Source organism: Amia ocellicauda, unplaced genomic scaffold (assembly GCF_036373705.1).
Source record: "Amia ocellicauda isolate fAmiCal2 unplaced genomic scaffold, fAmiCal2.hap1 HAP1_SCAFFOLD_36, whole genome shotgun sequence".
NCBI classification, from domain to species: Eukaryota; Metazoa; Chordata; class Actinopteri; order Amiiformes; family Amiidae; genus Amia; species Amia ocellicauda.
The window spans coordinates 1,134,150-1,140,596 of record NW_027102931.1 but is presented as its reverse complement, the minus strand read 5'-3'; the positions used below and the strand labels follow the sequence as shown (position 1 = coordinate 1,140,596).

At 38.7% G+C, this 6,447-nt stretch overlaps 1 non-coding gene across 1 annotated transcript; it reads right to left on the bottom strand.

Annotated features, from left to right (window-relative positions):
- Positions 1 to 5,628: 5,628 nt before the first annotated feature.
- LOC136733260 (U5 spliceosomal RNA) lies at positions 5,629 to 5,743 on the bottom strand. The gene has a single exon (XR_010810154.1). It is a non-coding gene; the product is annotated as a U5 spliceosomal RNA (small nuclear RNA).
- Positions 5,744 to 6,447: the final 704 nt, after the last annotated feature.

The following is a 6,447-nucleotide window of genomic DNA, read 5'->3' as shown; positions in this document are numbered from 1 at the left end:
AACTTGTGTTTGCTCTGTATTCTAAGTTTCTGTGCCTTAGGGAACCTTTGTGACATACTAAAAGGACATACTGGTAAGATGTTGGGCACTTTTCAAACAACAAAAATGGCATTTGGTTAGTTATAAGGGACATTTATACCAGTCTGTGCAAATATCTATGCATATTCCAATGTTTGCTGCAGGACTTACAGATTGAGTGAGGGGGTCAATATGTTTGATTCAGAACTAACCACTGCTTCTTCAATTTTGTTTTAAACATAATTTAAAAGAAAAGTGGGCTATACATTGGTCTTGATAAAAGGAGCAGTGGTCCCTGAAGCAATTATTTTAGTTTTTTGGTCACAATTCCTAAAACCCATTTTCTGTAAAATATGTTATCAACTTGCATTAATATATTATCCAAAGTACAATCATACTAATCATGAAGATGTTCGTATTATTATATTCTAAGGGTTCTAGTCTATTGTGTATTGTGTTTATTATTAGGCCCTTCTCTTATGTTTTACAGTTGTTATTATTATTCCATACAATACAGGGATTAAATTAAGTATTTTAACCACAAACTTGAAGACAAAGTCTTTGAGGAAAGCAGGGCCCTGTTCGTTCCAAGGGTCAAGTTTCTTAAGACTCAAATAGCTATTTAAATGACTTTCGTATTCAGTCGACTTAGTCAATTGTCCAGCTGGATGGCTGGGCACAGGCGGGCAGCGCAGTCTGTAAAGTTCTTTATTTAATAAAGTCCTTTAAAAGAATTCTTCGTACGGCTCAATCTCCTTCTCCCAGTTTAACCCTTCTGTTGCTGGCAAAGACTTAGTTGGTTTCTGGTTCCGGTTCTGGCAACAGAGATACAAGTTGAGCTGTGGCAGCGAGTTACTGGTTTAGGTGAGAGAGAGATAGAGATGCCGTGCGTTATCCTTTATAGGCCTGTCAGATCAATAGGTGATTGGTTCTTAGTTTGTGAGATTGGATTTCGGTTTCAGCCCCCAGTGTCCTATTGGAGGGGGGCTTGATTTATGACTGATGTCAATCCATGCCATCTTTTGGAAATGCCGGTTGGCACGGGTTCGTAGCTCTGTGTCGGGATTTCGGCTCTCGTCCATTTCAAAGAGTTTTTATTTCCTACAGGCCCCCTTCCCCAGACATCTCACAGCAGGGATTCCAAGCTATTTGGCCCATTCTCGGTGCCATCCTCCCAAGACTGTCACTTTGATGTAAACCAGTTCACATGCTGATGCGTTAAGGAAATCTGATCAATTTGGGGGGGAGAGGTCTTCTTTAGATCAGTGCTTCAGCTCAGAGCTAAAATGCTCTTATCAGAATACACCCAACATAACGCTACACTGGTTAATTCTGTTCTGGGAAAACCACAATCCTGCAGGTTTAATAAGTCTCTCTACACATCAGTCCCTGAGTACCTTCAACCAATGGTCATTTTGACCAATTAAGCCCAAGAATTGAGTCAATTAAGTTGTCATGGACTACCCAGTGAAGACGTGAACTAACGACTAGGTCACACTGTGAGCTCACCAGAGCAGACATTACACTGAGCTCACTGTGAGCTCACTTAGCGCTTTTCCAGCAACATGGTGCCGGTGCTGGAGCCGGAGCTGCTGCTCGGCCTGGGATCCAGCTGATCTTTTTTGAACCGGCCCGCTTTTCCACCGGTTTTGACGTCACTGGATGTGGGCGTTCCCAAGCATGGAGTAGAAGTGGAGAAACACAGCAATAGTAATCAGCACCGAGGCGACTCTCTTTAAACCCCATTTAACATCACAATCAAACTCATTCCGCGTCTATGGCAAATCGTAACCCTAATGTTACAAATGTTCCCTAAATATGTGTTTTGCAGAATACACAAGCAAACGTTATGGAATATCAGCATTTTATCGACACACATGATAGAACTTATTGTTCTTTAACATTGATGAGAATAATTAACATGAATAAACTTACTGCTGAAGATGTAACCCTTACCCAGTGGCTAACCCTAACTATGTTACAAATGTTCCCTAAACACTTATTTTGCAGGATCAATAAAAAATTGTTAGGATTTTTTAAACTTTTACTGACACACATAGTTAATAGCAATGTGTTATAACTTTACCGAAAATAATAATCTGTATATCTTTAATTGTTTAGACGTTATTAAGATATAATGCATCTTTCACATAGGGAACATTTGTAACATGTTAGGAAAAACAAACAAATGATTTGAAAATATTCATAATTACAGCATACAATTTGTCAGGCTTCATAAGAATGGTATTTATAACATACTCTGTAAAAATCAAGCAAATAGCATTTGTGGTTCACGAGAAAATATATATATATAATCAAAGCTATCAGACTATAGCAGCCGGTGTATGAAGACACATACGATTATACAGCATTATTTGGCAGCTTCACAAGACCTAATTTGAAACGTTGTTGGTAAGTTAGATAATTAGTGGGGACCCGCTATGTGCAGTTCTTCCCCTCCATAATTGCTAAAATAAAGTTTTACTGACATTTTATTGACCCTACCACTGCATAGTGCACATCTGTAACATGAACGCTACTGAATGGCACATACATTGAAAACTACGGAGAACTGAGACAAATCCACTTTACACTTCATAAATAATCTTAAAACGTTTCCAACCAAGGCAACACCCACTTGAAATACGTTCATTCTCATTTTTGGTAAACAAAAAGAGAGATTGTTACATATGTTCCCTATGATGCATCTACAGAGAGAGAGAGACAGACAGACACTAACTCTCTCTCTCTCTCTCTCTCTCTCTCTCTCTCTCTCTCTCAGCTGGGAGTGTGTGGGAGGGGTCTGCAGTGAGCGGGAGTGCTGCTGAGAGCTCTGTCCTTTGGCTGCGTTTTTTTGTTGCTTTACTTTTTTCAGTTTGTTTATTTTGTCTTCTGTTTTCAGTGCTTTTCTTATTGTGGGGGAACAGGGGAGGGGAGGGGGGAGTACCGGTAGTTCTTCCCGGGTCGGGGGGTCGGACCCCCTGAATGCGTCTTTTGAAAAACTGACCCGACGCCATGGAGTCAAGATCGCTCCGGTGCAGTTCTGCCCCCTAGAGCAGTGTGTGTTAGCGGTTGGGGAGGTAGCAGGGTGTGAAAATATCAAGTCTGCTGCCATTGTTATCTTCTTAAAAACCACTGATCTGCTCAATCAGCTAGTGGCTAATGGCACAGTGTTAGACGACACTTTCACCCCGGTGTTGCCGCTCGCTGCTCCTGCCCGGAAGGTAACGCTGTCTAACGTCCCTCCGTTCATCCGCACCGGCTCGGGCAGCTGATGTCCGGCATTAAGAGGGTCCCGCTGGGCTGCAAAGCCCCGCAACTGAAACACGTCGTGTCCTTCCGAAGGCAGCTGTATATGATCCTCAATAACATCAATGAGGATCTTAATGTCTCCGAAGTTGGATCTCTCTTGCTGCCACCACCACGAAGATTGCTCTTTAGTAATGTTGGAAAGTCAAAGACAGCAACCGTCAGGGTTCTTGCATATGACGTATTCGTGCTGCACCTCTCTGCAAGGATCCAGGACAGTTTGTCAATGTAAACTCCAGTGCCTGGGAATATTTCCACCTAAAAGACAATGGTAAATAAAAAACAAGTTTATCCCCAAACTATTCTTATATTATGTTAAGTGGAATACATTATCAGTAAGGCTGTGATTTTGTTACAGAAATGTGTTATTAAAGACCACAGTATGTCTCAATTCTAAGTTTATTAATTTACAGACATAATAAAGTCAGTGAATCTGTGACACCCATAATTCAATTACATTCTTATTATCAACTATAACTATGAATATAACTGATAATGTAGCATCATTAGATTGTTTACAACCAATATTTGTTTTCAATATATATATTTTTACCTTGTCTTTGTAATATTGTAGACCAAGAGTGTTATACCTGTTTTGGTGATTCTTTGTCAGATTCAGAACAATTTGCTGTGGGGCTGTCAGAACCACTTGATGGTGACACACTTTTGTCTTCATTGCTGATAAATGTGGCTTTTGTTACAATTTTTTTCAGATTGTCCAAAAGGTCTGGAATCTCTGGAGAAAAAAACCTTAGTATTAAATGATAATCATTTCTAGTAATATATTTAATACAAAGTGAAAACAAAACCATCAATGCCTGCAATTATACTTGAGAGACTTGCTCTATGTTATTGGCAAACTGACCTTTTTGTGGGTCATTAACATTAGCTACAAAAAAAATAAAAAAGATAAAATACAAGAATTACCAGGTCTAATGTAATGCATATAGTCATTAATGTAGGATTATGAAGTTATGTTGAAAAACTTTATTTAATAATCAGTATTATTAAACTATTAGACAGTGCACATTAAGAGTCTGTATTGTGGTTCTAGATTACTTCAGTATGATCAACTATAATACATTACTCTGGAATCTAAATTACTGAAGAATAACATTTATCAAGGTAAGGAATTATTTGCTATAAATAAAAAAACTTACCATCAACCATACGGTTTCGAAGACATTGGTTTTCATTTTTAAGTCTTTTTAAGTGTTTTCCTTTTCGAGCTGCTTAACTTTTTGCTGTAGCTCAACTTCACTGGACTCTTTAAATGTCTGTAGAATATGACGGGATCTAATTCTTGAAGCTCCATCGGTTTTCTTTCTTATTTTGTGCTGTATTCAGAGAGAAAAAGAGTTTAAAATGAATATATATATATATATATATATATATATATATGAAAATGATTTAAAAAAAAACAATCCTGCAATACATTTATTTAATATTTGCAGTAATTATCCCATCAGTTACAGTTTTTTTTCATCTTCTGAAACTGCAATTTAGCACTTTCAACTGTTTCTTAGTGATTCCTAGAATTACTAACCGGTATTGTAGTCAATGTGTTTATAACCTTTTTTGTTTAACGATTTGTGTGTTATCCTATGGGATCCCATGGTCTTTGATTTGGTCACGGAAGTGATTTGTCTTTGATTTGTTGATCTAGAGTTGAATTTTAATTAGTTTTTCCCTTTTGTATAATTAGTGTAGTGCTACATTTAGTCTTTGTTTTTAAATAAATTTGACAATTTATATCTTTGGAATTGGTGTCTGCGTCCAATTATTACAGAAATTGAGTTCTACAAGACTCCAGGATTCGTGATAAGGTGATACTATGAATTCACTTCTTTAATTGAAATGTATAAGTGTACCTTACGCTACATATATGTATGTATGTATGTATGTATGTCCAATTGCTTTGACAATACAAATGAATTGAATTGAGAGGGAGAGAGAGAGAGAGAGAGAGAGAGAGAGAGAGAGAGACAGACAGACTGACAAACAGAAAAACAGACAGACACAGACACACACACACACAGAGCCAGCCAGCCAGCCAGCTCAGCGATGACATCACGAGCCTCTCTCAGCTGACTGCTATGACATCACAGAGCACGTACATTCCGTTGCTTGCCGTCTGTCAACCACTCAGTCACTGCCAGCCAGACTGGCTGGCTGGCTGGATGGGGGGGCTGCTTGCTGCTGCTGCGTACCTTAGCAAGCTTATTTGCTTGACCGGCCTTCCTACTCCTCTGCCCACATGACCACCTATGCCCGATCTGCTGTTCACCTGGATCACAGCTCCGCCCCAACAAGGCAGAGCCCCCCAAGAATGGTACAAACTCACCCACGATCCCCTCCACGGAAAGCTTTAGCAAAAGGCAAAAGCGTTATACGTAATGAAGAGGAACCCGAGTCCAAGACGCATCCGACCAGCCATACATATTTGTGTGTATTAAAGATCACATTTTCTTACATTTAGTTTTTCTGTACTTTATTACATCTTATTGTGATTTATAAAAGTATTGTTTCTTTTCCATATGTATGTATGTATGTGTGTGTGTGTGTGTGTGTGTGTGTGTGCCTGTCTCTGTGTGAAAGTGTGTGTGTGTGTGTGTGTGTGTGTGTGTGTATATGTCTCTCTGTGAAAGTGTGTGTGTGGGTGTGACAGTGTGTGTGAGTGTCTGTCTGTCTGTCTGTCATGTAACTCGCACTTCTGTGAGGGCACCATTTTTGCAGAAGAGATGTACACATTTTGGAGCAACATATGCTGCCATCCAGACATCATCTTTTCCAGTGACGTCCCTGCATTTTCAAACAGATCACATTTTATTACACTTTGTTTATCTGTACTTTATTACATCTTATTGTGATTTATACTTGTAATGTTTCTTTTCCATATATATGTATGTACAGTGGGGGAAAAAAGTAATTGATCCCCTGCTGATTTTGTACGTTTGCCCACTGACAAAGAAATTATCAGTCTATAATTTTAATGGTAGGTGTATTTTAGCAGTGAGAGACAGAATAACAACAAGAAAATCCAGAAAAATGCATTTCAAAAAAGTTATAAATTGATTTGCATGTTAATGAGGGAAATAAGTATTTGACCCATTTTCAATG